Raw genomic sequence first — 13,730 nt, 5'->3', positions numbered from 1 at the left:
ATTTTCCCTATATATTCATTATTTTCCAAGCACTCTGTTTGTATTCAAACAATTAGATATTTTAAATGAAATGCCTTTAAATATTGTTAAGTATCATTTAGAATGTTTTATCCTATGTCTAAACTGGTCTGAAACTGTCTGTACATCCATACAGTTACTTCTACTCTGTAATAAAAATGGAATGTTAACTCTGTTAGCAAACTGAAGCTACAGGGGAATTTTTTGGGCTGGGCAGATTGGAAAGACGCTGAAGGCCTCCTAGGTGTGAGCAGGCTCTAAACCTAGACCCAAAATGCAAACCAGACTGACTTCACAGGTAGAACCATTGCCACTGATGGTGGCCCCCCACTGAAGATGGGATTCAGATGGGGTGACTTTAACTTATACTGCATAAACACAGGCAGAAATCAGCTTCAGCCTCACAATACCAAAAGCAAATGGGGTTTTGACACAGATTTCCATGAGAACAGGATCTCAGAAGAATTACACAAGCTTTTGTTTTAATTTCATTTGAGTAAAATCATTATTTCAGTGTTCAATATACCACTTGTGTCAATGCATTACTATCTCTCAAACAAAGCTAGTTAAATAAATCCAGAACATTTTCATATCTATGAGCAATTAAAGGCTGCAAGAAAGAACGTTTCTTACTTAGCTTGTAACAGAGGACTTGAAAGGGTAGTGAAGAAAAAGAGAGAACCGAAAAATTAGAGCATAAGCAAAATGAGTAATTTAATGACAAGTAAGCATGGAAGCCTTGAACTACTCACTGGATACCAACCCACAAAACTCCACTGATCTGAGAACTAAATGAATGAGGTTGTAGTTCTGGAGGTTGCTTATTTCTGCCTCCCACCACAAATAAGTATCTGCAACTGGTGACAAAAAACCTGCTCCCTGCTTGGGTAACTAAGGAATATCCGAAGAACAGATGTGCTGGAAGCTCTGCTAATATTCAACATATTAAATGATGAAACAAGGTTTCCTACTGTGCTTCATCATTCCTGGGATGAAAGAAGCAATTGGTTCTTACTAGGAAACAACTGAATTGCTATCAATTCTGAAAACGGGGAAGGACAGACTTCCCTGAGACGCTGTGGTAATGTATCAGTTCTCCAATTCATAGCACTGGGTTCGGCTGCAATGTTCCAAGCACAGAATGCCCACTCCTGCATCCCTGGGCGCGCTCCCAGTGCCCAAAGCCGGCATTTCTCTCTCGCCGCCTTGCGGGTGCCACCAGCGCCACCTGGTGCTGCTTGGTGCTTCCCTGGGAACGCACAGGATTTCCCCATGGACTACCGTCCGGCCTCCCTCCAGAAATATAAGGCTGATATTTAATATACTGGCATGTGGGAAAGGTCACATACGTTCATCATTATGCACAATTCATTCTCCAGAAGAGGTTTAAAAACGTCTCTGTACGAAAAGGAATTTAATCGGCCGCTGACCTTTCCTGACCCTGATGTGCTGCTATTGTACACCACGAAGTTGGCTCTGATCGTGAAAAATGCTTTCCAAATTAAAAAAGTAAATAAAATACGCAAGAGAAATTTGGATCAGTTAGCAGTAATGGTAACTGAAACCTAGAGAAGACCTAGAAATGTGCATATGAATACATTTTGGTGCCAGAAGAACAAGACAGTATGAAGGATGAGTTAGCTGCAAGATAACTGTAAAGATAAGATGTAGAACAGGTTTCAATGTAAAGTAAGAGACTGAGAATCGGATATTCTCTTCCTGTTCCTGATTTTCTATGGGATCACGTGCAAGTCACCCCATATCTCGAATATCTTGGTTTCTCTACCTGAATACAAGAAGCAATCATATAAATCTATGCAAAAACACTGAATTGCATTATATTTGTAAAATCAGTTGGAGTTCTTTGACAGATATAAGTATGATTATGGTTTGCAAAGTGCTTGAGCAAACAATCCCTACATTTTTAAAGAATATTCTCAGCTGTACTGACAAGCCCACAGTTCTTTATAGTAATGGGTCCAAAGTTTTGCTGGATGCTTTGAGTACTTTCCCAAAATTAATGAAACTTAACACAGAAGAGAAGAGAAAGGGAAACCTCAGCTGAACTCCAAAGCATGCTAATTGAAAAAGGGATGGCTACAAAACCCTAACATCTCATTTCAGAGTTCATCACCAGAAGAAAGAAAAGAAAGGAGAAATACAAACATACTATGAACCCCCTTCTCTGCATTATAACTACCACTTAGAGGATTCTTTATTTCAGTTAAATTTACCCATGACAGATGATGCAGCCCAGAAACAACTCTAGCACACCTCAGCAAGCAGTGAATCAGCATATTCTAGGAGCTTAGCACCTGCAGTGTACTGCTGGTCCCTGTTTATTGTCATTGCATAACTCACAGTCCTGTGACATTCCAGTGACTTTTGCCATTATGCTGGATGTTTTCTGACTGCAGTGTTTTACCTTCTGTTGACTGATATTTAAGAAAGGTGCATTAAAGCAACAAAACCTAATTAAATTGGAGGATATTTGAAAACATCAATTAGGAGAAAAATCCATTGCTCCCATCTGCCTATGAGGCACTAGATAAAAAAGCAACTGTGCTTTTTGCTGCCAATCTCCACAGAGGAAGGGGGCAGCCCCTTAAAGTTTTCACTGATTTCCGTGGGATTGCCAACAGGAGCTGCTGTAGTGTTTATGCCAGAGAAAGACACCACCACATACTCTCACAGGCTGTCAGAAGCACCTCGTCCCTCTTATCTGCTGATCACGACATCAGCTGCAGTTCATGCTCAGAGGTGAGATGTGCCAAGTTAATCACTTGAACAGATTCTGGGCAGCTACAGATCAATCCTCCACCAGCAACACCCAGAGTTGAGCCACCAGCCTGCTGTGCTGAGAGGCAAAGAGAAGTTACCTGGGACAGAGCCACTAGCCAGAGCCTGGTCCCACCTTTACCAGCTCCATCAGCAGCAGGCTCTCCATTTCTGCTAGGAGTATTTAGCACTGCAATACCTTCCAGATGACCAACTCCTGCCACACAGATCTCCAGAGATCTGACAAATGATGGTGGATTTCCTCTGGTGCAACTTAAACTTCAAAAACTAACACTGATGAGAGGGTACACCATGAGACAAGGACCCCCCTTTTCCCTCCTTCACAATCTCCTAACCTTTTCAAAGTTGGGATCACGTAAGTCGGCTCTCCCCAGACTACAAAATCTCAGAGATATCAATAAAGACAAAAACTGCTCCAAACCACAAATGCTGGAATCAAATGAGCAAAGCAAGACAATCAAACACTACAATCCCAGCTGACCTTGCAGTAATAGGATCACACCAAGATTAGTCTATGTCATAGATTAAGCCCATCAAAGTAAATTAATCTTTTTGCAGTCAGCTAAGACTGTATGTTTACTCACTAATCTGGGAAAAACTCAGGAGTGTAAAACGTGTATTAGCTAGGACAGACAAACTAGACTGCAGCTACATGCATGTTTAGCACAATTATTGCTGCAACACAGACTTTAAGGTGCCTTCATAAAGGAAAAACTCTTTAAACAGGATTTTAAACTATATTGTTTGACTTATGAAATTCTTAGACTCTACCACATCAACTTTTTGTCTGAGCAAAGCAGCTCAGACAGCTTCCAGAAGAGCCATCCTGCACACCACCAAAAAGCTGCCTTGCAGCAGGACGGCCTTCCTTTGGCTGGCAGAGCAATATTCCATTCTGACTGCAAACACCAGGAGGCTCTGTGCTGCGGCAGCTCTGAGAAGGAGCAGCACAACCACCGTGCTTCCCTGCCCACGAGCACAGCAGCTGCTGACTGCTTAACTGCACTGTCCCAGCCGCTGCTGCCCCCCAGCCCTGCGATCACAGCTCGCCCCAACACAGATGTTTGGGGTTTGTGTCCTGCCGAGCACCACTGAACCACGCCTTGTCCAACCAGGAAGAGTAATGGCATTTGTCCATCTGTGCCCAGGGACTGAGGTACAGCTGGGGGCATTTTCTTCCCCACAGGAAGTCCATTTCTGGTGCATACACTACACTACTCTAGAAAAATGTTCTATGAATCTGCACATCTTTAGGAACTACTCATGCTGCCATCTCAGTCCAGGCTGCCCACAGTCATTTTTGCAGACTTCTCTCCTTCACCTCTCTTAATTAAAATGTATTCCAGGGTCTCTAGTTTGAATTTTCATCAAATTATCAATATACAACTGAAGGAGGGGAACTGGGGAAAATTACACGGAAATAAACCATGTTTTGGTAGTTCCTTTGTTCTTCTACTCATGGAAGCAATGACAGGTCAGTGTCCCCTGATAACATGGCTGACAGTTGGGAAAACTGGGTGACCCAGATGCTGAGCTGACACTGCTTTCCCGAAGGCACAGTGTTAAGCGCCACCAAACCCAGGCTGTGCAAACCTCTGGGCAGTCACCACTGCAGAAGCACCAGAACAGCAATGTCCCTGCCTGCAGGGCAGAGTTCCACATGGCAACATCATACTCTGCTACTGCTGCTGAGCTTACTGGGTTGTCTCAACAGATGGAAGTGCAAAATTTCAAATTAACACATCCACTTAGTTGCAAGCATACATACACATATAATCCAGTCAACATACATCTGATTATTAGTGCACCCAAAGCAGCTTTCCCCACGTCCTCAAAGTGTTCCAGAACAACAAAATTACAATGAAATAAAGGCTTCATGAAACATCTTATAAGTAGGTAGTGTCTTGAGACAAAATTTGTAAATCATGAAATCCAAGACCAGTTTAACAGAAGAAGAAAAATTCTTGACTATGAAAACAAATTCTAGTTCATCAAGAAGTACTCTTTTGTACTGTGCAATAGAACATTTCAGATTTTTTTTCCCCTTAGCAATTACTACAGTTTTGGGGGCCCAGCCCTTCCAGGTGTTAAATTCTCCACATAAAATTTAGCATAGTTCAGAAACAAAAGTAGTGCATATTTTAGGACTTAGGGAGAGTTAAGCATAGATTGGCTTTATGCCAGCCCTCAGCAGTAGGCTGAATTCCACCTTTAATGAAGTTGATATGACCTAGGTTTTTCCAGGATCTCCAAGTTTGGGCATACTGTTAAATTAGAAAACTGTTGTTATATTGTTTCACTGCAGCCAACCAATTCTCAGCATACACACGTTTGAATCAGAATTTTGACATTTGTTTTTGGAGGCAATAAGCAGATTAAACAGAATTCAGTGGACATTGGAGACCTATTTAATCAGGACACAGGACACATCTAGTTTTAACTGTGAATGAAATTTCCAAACTGAACAAGGAAGAAACATGGTGATAAAGCAACTTGAACCACTGGTATTTAATCAGATGAAATCTTGGCCTCAGCTTGATGCAAAAAGTTTTTAATTAGTTATGACGGCAAGTAGTTTCAAGCAAGTCTGATGAATGGCTTCAATGGAGTCAAGAGTGAAAGAAAGCATTTGCAGCTTTGAACACATGCATATGCAATTAGTCCTGATGACTATATCCCTGATGGACTCCATTTGCAGACACTTTCCTTGATAGTGCATTACACTTGCTCAGCTTAACCCGTATATTTTATCCAAGTTATCCTTGCAAGATGGATTCTTGGAAGAACTATGTTTGCCCACAACTTACTCACTAACTTTTCCTTTCCAAACTTGTGTGAAGGCACATGTTGGTATCATTCAGCTTGGTATTACTAGAAGAAACCTCTACATCAAGCAAGATTTCTGCAGCAAAATTAGTAAGAAATTCTAAGTAGAAAGGTACTTTCTCATTGACACCTCTGAACTGGCAGCTAGGGTTGCAACGAGAATGTCTGAGCTGTAGTTTATATTTATGACACACGTGGTTGTACGAATACCCAGCAAAAGAGTGAGTCCTCACAAACAAGAGCAGATGCCCCTAAGACTGAGGTTTTATTGCTGCCACTGAGCCCTCCTTGGAGTTGCTACATCCATATTCACCAGTGCTTCCCAGCTGCTGTGCAAGGGGTCCCTGCTAAACTCCCAAGTTCTCATCCCAGGAACAGTCAGGGCTAGGCAATTTCTCACCTCAGCCACTCAAGGCCCAACGGATGACTAAGTCCATACCAAGCTCTATTTCAGCAGCCACATAATCAATACAGGTATGAAGAAAGCTACTCTATTGATCAATTTGATTTTCTGTCATGTGTTCAGCTGAAACACAGTGTGGCTGGTAAAGTAAGATGAATTGCAAATGTTCAGAGCTCTATCACTTTGCTTCAGATCAAGGAGCACTGAAGAGAAAATCATGATAGAGAAACAAAAATAACACCAGTTAAATAAAATAAGGTAATTTGGAATCTTTGCCTTGCATCATGTTTACAGCATCAAGCACTTTTCAGTTATCATCTGTTTTTATTACTGTTCTGCGTATCAGCAATGTTTTGTCCTACAAGTATAATGAGTACTAAAATCCCTGAACTTCAATAAAGCATTTAACAAATACACAACAAAACATATATGTACCTCTGTACTTTCTCCTCAAGTATCTGTCAGATAGCAAAAAATTTACTTTCATTATTCATTTTGAAGAAAAATAATCTCTCTCTTCTATTAAAGACAAGATAGAGAATGTCTTGATATACAAGAATATTGTATTAAAAGAAACACTCATACTTAAACTCCTTAGGATGAAGGAGTATCGGAAGACACACTGGAAGATAACCACCTCTTGGGAGAGAAACACAGGCAGGCAGCTCTCACCTCCCTGAAGGCAGAATGAGCTTTATTTAGCTTTCTGCTTTGCAAAAGATCTTTGCCCCAAGCAAATGGCCACTAGAACAGTGGTTAAAAAGACAACCACATCTATTTTCTCATCTGCACCCAATTTGCACCCATTTATCTAACTTGTTTCCTTAACACAGAAAAATGAGAAGAACCTACCTTGTCAGACTTGAAGAAAGTACCACATCCTCGGGGTGCGTGTTAGTTAGACATAGCAAGATAATGTCCTTTCTAAAATCAAAGTATTCCCCATAGCCTTCAGCATGCAGAGGTTCTTTTAGCTCTGGTAGAGGATGTGCAAACATCTACTCAGGGTATTACTAAAGGCTAATTCCTAATTCCCTTGAGTAAGCCTGCTTGCTGCTATGGACTACTCCAGGCTTTATTCCTATTAGAGACTTACCGGTTGCCAAAGGTGACAGTGCCGTGTCACAGATAATCATGAAAGTGATACGGTAAAGGGTTTCTGAAAGTTTAGCTTGGAATAAAAAGATCCAAATTTTAAGTCTGTAGCTGTTTAAGCCTGAGAACCAAGCAGGTATTTATGTTTCACTTTTCCAGTAGTAGCTAATAGGCAATAAGGTCATGTACCTCTTCAACTCACAAGCCAAACCGCCTCTCGAAGAATCAACGACAGCAGATGGGAGCAGGCTGATACCACTCCCCAGATGGCAGCAATCATGAGAAGGTCAAGCCATGTCAGAAAAAGAAGTGCTTGTACTCAGTGTTCAATTTTGGGTGTAGGCCATCTAATCTTTTTGACCATGTAATTTAAGAGCCAAGGCTGGTTGCCAAACAAGGGAACAAATCCCAGGAGGGGTTAACACCTGTAACTCCACCCAGAGCAGGAACAAGAACAATGGTACTGACTGCAGACATTGTTTGATGTTCCCAATACTTTAAAAGACACCAATACCTCACAACCCAGCTGTAACCTATATATCTCTCCAACTCTCAGCTCTCTCTGAAACTCTCACCAACCACCTGGAAATGCCACTAGTCAGTAAGGCATTGTCAAAGGCATATAAGAGCAAAGGCATGGATTTAATGACATTCTACATCACAACCTGTGTTCCTGTAAGGGAAATTCTGTATTTTATGTAAATGTTGACAAAAACCTAAACGAGGCGTTTTTGGTGTAGGCTGATATCTCCCATGGTGGAGTATGTTGTTTAAACAAACTATTCTGTGACATTTAGCTTAGGTAACGCAAAGCAATCGCTGCAGGACAAAGTGCCAGATAAGAAGCTGCCTTGCATATAGACCTTCCATTTTACTTTGATTTATAAGAAAAAAGGGCTAATGTAATTGGCAGGTGAGTTTTCAAAGAGGTGACAAGAGAGCCATAGAAGTTCTCAAAGTCTATCAGCAGCCACTGAGTTCTTATCTAAAATGCACAGAATAACACCCTTGTATAACTGAAATTACATTGTAGCCCACTACTTTTGAAACAATGCTTTAGTTCCCATAACTAGCAAACCATTTTAAATTAATCCACTTAGTAATTATCTCATTTAGCTTTCACTAAAACTTCCTTCAGAGGAAGGTAGCTTTCACTACCTTCAGAGTCCTATTTTCCGCACAGCAGCACATGCCATAAAAGACAGCATTTAACAAATCTGCACACTGCTCTAAATATAACCGGCTGCAGTAGTTTTGTGTGTCCTAAAAACAACCAGAAAGGTCGTAATTAATGCAACTACAAACAAACCTATAACTACTTTTTACACTTTATGCGTCCTGGAGATGGTTGTTCCCACCTGGTTGCTCACAGTCTGATGACACACCGAGCCGCTCTGGTTCAGGCACGTTTCCTTTTCCCCCCACTCTGCAGCCACGCTTCCCCACAGCATTCCCAGCAGGAGGCTCCGGCAGATGGCGCGAGCAAACCGCCTGCGAGCGGGGACAGGCAGCTCTGCGGAGGGCTCTGCACACCCGGCAGGTTTTCTTTTCGCTGGCCGTTTGCCAGGGGTATGAATCCCCTACTTTAGTATTTAGCAGTGCCAGATGTTACTAAACTCCGAAAACATGGATCTATCTTCATCCAAAAGGAAGGTGAAGTGACACATTTCATTGAGGCCAATCTGGCAGCAACTCCCAAAGACAAAGAAACAGGTCAGAACACATCTGGTTCACACTCCAGAACAAGACTCAAGAAGGACATGAGGATTATGGCAGAGAGAAGAGGATCGATAACCTAATTTTCCAGAGAATCCTAAACTTTTTATTGTGGAATGAAACAAAGCTTCCAACAGCAAAAAGGGAGTAACACATTCTCTGAAAGTTTTAATTCCTTGGTTGCCTCCTCAGCTACAGTGATCCTTTTCTTAGGATGCTGGATTAACAGTGCAGAATGTGCCAAACGCAACTGTAACTTCTAATCTGCTTTTCTTCAGAGTCTTTATTAAAAGATCACAAACCGAAAAGCTTGCTGGAACACCAGCCTTTAAAGGGAATCTCTGAAAACGGGAGCTAACATCAGTGAAAAACACTATGTCCCTCTACCTAGCCGAAGCTGAGACTGTGTAACAGGTTCAGCCACACAACAGGACCCCGTAAGATGTATTTTCATCTCCCTGTACAGACGTGCCTATAGCCCTGCTCTTCATTTACTTCGCTTTCAGATCTGTTGGGCCACGCACTGAGATGTGCCCAAGGGTAACTGTGAAGGCTGGAAGGTCACGAGCACGATGTGGCCAACAGACTACACAATACTTGCCTCAAAAACTGTTAGGGCTAAAGGCAGATTCTAACACAACTATTTATTTTTCACAGAAGCAGACTATGAAAGAGACTCTTGGGGATAGTGTTCCAAATTAATTTTCAGGTAATGTTTTGAGAATTTTACTTTTAATACAAGCAAAATTCTACCAGCTGGTGAGGGAAATGCTGTACTCACTGAAATGAGTAATGTAATTACGATCAGTTGAGACAGTCTGTGGATACTGGTCTATTTGAACTACATCCAGTTAGGCTGTCAGCAATGCAAAAGTAACTGATGTACCAAAATCTAGACAATAATAAATTAATAAAGCAGATAAAAATTATTAAGAACAAGCTACTGTTCCAAAAATCTACATTTTACGGGACCAAAACAAGAGCTCTGGCAAAGAATCTACTGCCCCTCTAAGGGGCTCTGACACAAAGAAAACTGCTGAAACCAGAGCAATACAATTAGCAGCATCTTGTTAGAAAATTAGACTTACAGCTGGTAATACGAGAGCCTTAAAACTATTAACTTCTGGAAAATAAGGAGATTTATAGCTACCATAAAAGACAGTTGCTACAGTGCTATTGTAAGTAGTATCAAACCCAGGCATTAATGTTAAACTACAACTAACCTGAAAAATAGAAGATTTTAACTGAGGCTTTGCTTTTAATTAGTTGAACTAAAAAACCCAACCAATCAAAAAAAAAAAAAAAAAAAAAAAGAAGAGAATGAGATGAACATTCATTTTGGGGTTTGGTTAGTATTCACAGACTCAGAGAATGCCCAGCCACTGCTTAGGATGGTGGGCATAATTAAATAGATTAATATACTTAGGCCCTCAAAGTCCCAGAGCATTTTCAGCAAATCTTTCAGAAGGTTCTAGCTCCCATTCTGGCCCATCAACCCACCTCCAGGTATTCTACCTCCTTACCAGAAGGGAAGCAGGTGCTTCACTGCATCGGGTGATTCCTAAGCCAGAGCCATCCCTGTGAGCAAAGCCTACTGACACAACCACATGATCTTACTTCCCAAAGCCAGGGCTACCTTCCAGGCAGCCAGCCCACATACCAGCTCTCCCGCTCAGTGCTTTTGTTCTTAAGCTTGATTAGGGGACAAGAATTTTTAAGTCCCTGTCTTCCTCATCTGCTGCAAACAGACCCTGTGAAGGTTCAGGGTGTTCCAAGCAGAAGGGAGCCAGAGCACACCGTGTTCATAACACCTCCAGCAGGGCCCATGGCACAGCAGAGTCTGGCAGATATGCTGGCACAGAGCCACCATCTTTTCTAAAAGGGTCCAAGGAACAGTCAGACAAAGGCAAATAAATGCTCTCCTTCTGTAAAGGGTCTTCCTAAGGGACAGTTTCCACTTGCCTATCCTTTAATGCTGCCAAAATGGCACAGAGGGAGAACATATATAAGGAAAGCTGATCTCACAGTCACTTCATGTGATGCCTGTGTTGGAAATGGGGTGGGGAAATGAGGATTCTGAGATGTCCTGAGGGGTTTTGGGGGGCTTGGGCAATAACTGATGCCTTTTTCATAAGCACTGAATCAATTCCTTAACACTGAACTTGAATAGGGTAGGCCTCTCCTGTGGTGAGGCAGCTTGGCCATCTCAAATGGCTGAGAGAGGAAACAGGAACAGAGGCAATGGATTGTTTGCTCCTTTTCCTCCCTGTAAGATGCCTCCCAACCACCACATGTAGCACTGCTGCAGGACAGCTTTCCCTGCCACCCTGAGCACAGCCCAGGGACACAGGTAAGTCATGTATAGGATGTGTGGTGGGATGCTTGTCCTCATCTCCTCTAGCAGCTCATGATTGAGCTCAAAAATAGTAGTGTAAACCAGAGAGGAAAAAATAGCTCTGCCCCCTCCACATTAAATAACTTTCAAAACTCTGCAGTGTCTCTCTTTGGACAACTCCAGTGGCTGTAATCTATGTTAGGAGCTTAGTGAAGTCGTGAGGAAAGATTCTCACCCATCTGCCCAAGGAAAAGACACATGAGAAGAATGAAGTCAAGTAGTGCACAATGCATTGGTGGGGTCAGTACTACAGGACACAACATTGTTATCTATGTCACACAGGAGATTCTCTATGTACTGTAAATCTTCCTAGCTGCTGAGGCTGTCTAGAACCATAAAAGCAGAGAAGGATAACTTCAGTCATCTTCCCCCTTGCTGGATTGTGGGTCTTGTGCTCTGCTTCTTACAGCTATGCATACAGCTATGCACAGTATGGGCCAAAACTGACATTCTACAGAACATGACCATCAATTAAAAGGCAAAGGGAATAGAGAAGGGAATCTCACTGACCAAGTTTTTATTCTAAGATGACACTTTTTTTTTTTTTAACAGTACTAAACAGAAGTTTCTGCAATAAAGAAGTTTTACTGTGACTAGTACTGGAATTAGAAGAGGAAAAAAGGCATCCTCATTTGAAGTGGTTAGACTCATTGGTTTATGAATTCAGCTATACAACCAACTAACTGACTATTTTAGTCATGAACTGTGGCTGAAATAGGTAATTATGAATGCTGGCAAGCCCACTTACACAGAGGAAACAGACTTCTGCACCTTTGTGTATATAGTTTGTAATCCAGAAATGAACAGACGACTGTGTGCAAAGTCTGGTTCTCCTGATCTCACACTGATGTCAGTTCCAAAACCAACATTTCCTTCATTCAAATTCCTTGAACACGGGCCTACTTTCCATATTTGTATTCAGATCAAAAAAAAAAAAAAAAAAAATTGGAGCAAACATAAAAATATTGTACAGCAGGTGTTGTTCAGCTCAAGGTCTTTGTTCCTACTGGGGCAGGTGGGGTTTTGTACTTTAATTGTGCTGTTAAGAAGTTTACATGAGTCACGGCCTCACCTCTTTCCTGCCTTATACTACACCAACAGGCATGTGGGGGTTGGACCATGTGTGTAGTTAAAAGAAACTTGAAGAGTCCCTGCAGAGATACAAGTGTAGCTGGGGACACTGCTGATCTTGATTTTCAATGGCAATATAACGGGAGAAAAACAGCTAACACTAACGAATCCCAGAAAAGCCAAATGACGAACTAACCTAAAGTACTCTAGCTACTCAGAGTGCTGGCACTCCCACAGTTATTTGATAGCCAAGGCAGAATAAATAATCAGCCAATTTTTTTTTAGATTAATCTCCTGGGAGGGGGAAACAGGAAGGGAATGTAAGTTGTCTTCGTGGAATGCTGTCAGATGAGAATTAAAATTCCAGTCTTTACTGAGGCCTCTGCTGGAATGTGCAAAATACTGGGTACATTCCCCCGTGCACATACACACTTTGTCTTTCATTTTTCCATGGCAGGCTGCTTTAAAGGCTCACAGCTGCATTCTTGCTTGGTTTCTCAGTAATCTGGGTACATAAACACAGTGACACCCAAAGCTGCTCTCCTCACTCTAGTACCTTGGCTGAAATAGAAGCTGTTCCACCCAGGAGTGAGACACATCTGAAAATCCATGCTGGGACTAAGAGGAAGTTGATGTACAGTAATCTTGAGGTTTAGTCTGTTGCCTCCACCACAACCTTCTCAAACACACTACCAGCAATGGCTTAGCAAATCTTCAGTGGTCAGCAGTGGGACAGTGCGAAGCCAAACAGCTCTAATTTCACTTTCAAATAGCTAGAACTTGGCTTATGCACTAAGCCACCACTGTTAATATTAACCATTTATCACACTGTTGACTGCAGCTGCTACCCAAAGCACTTACCTCTCACAAACAATAGGATATTCTTCACAGGGAGAGGAGAGGAAGAGAGGAGAAATGCAATTTTTCTTGCCATGGCAATTTCCCAGAAAATGTCTGACCATCACAGAGTAGGAACACCTGTAGAGGGGACAAACACATCACTTCAGAAGAGGAGAGTTCATAACCGAATTATATAAATGTTTTTCCTAATACCAAATACACAACCTATACAGGCCAATCATTCTAGGCAACTATTCAATAAATCATAAAACCACACTATGTGCTATAATGAAGTCAAATGCCAATTACTTCAGTCTTTTTACAATCCTTTCCCATTCAAGTCAGAGGCAAATTTCTAAGACAATTATAAATGGACACTTAGAGCTGGATTTGTTCCAGTACTTTTTTTTCAATAGATGCCTCATGATGGAGACAATGCTTTAAAAAAATATCACTGTATGCTGGAATTCTGGAAACTTAGATTTTAACTGTATACCTTAATACCATTTGCTTTGCTGTAGATGTTTGAGATGTATGACTCTGAAAATCCCCCATAACATTATCTGA

General features: G+C 41.6%; 1 protein-coding gene across 1 annotated transcript in view; it reads right to left on the bottom strand.

The window, feature by feature from the left end:
- The window catches only part of TRPM1 (transient receptor potential cation channel subfamily M member 1), a 121,366-nt gene that overhangs the window by 78,774 nt on the left and 28,862 nt on the right, over positions 1 to 13,730 (bottom strand). The window contains exon 3 of the mRNA XM_040077202.2: positions 13,185 to 13,301. The gene's annotated coding sequence lies outside the window, so the exon portion shown is untranslated. The remainder of the gene's footprint in view (positions 1 to 13,184; positions 13,302 to 13,730) is intronic.

This window comes from Hirundo rustica, chromosome 13 (assembly GCF_015227805.2).
Source record: "Hirundo rustica isolate bHirRus1 chromosome 13, bHirRus1.pri.v3, whole genome shotgun sequence".
In the NCBI taxonomy this organism is placed as follows: domain Eukaryota; kingdom Metazoa; phylum Chordata; class Aves; order Passeriformes; family Hirundinidae; genus Hirundo; species Hirundo rustica.
The sequence above is the reverse complement of the archived record's forward strand: the minus strand, read 5'-3'. Positions and strand labels throughout refer to the sequence as shown.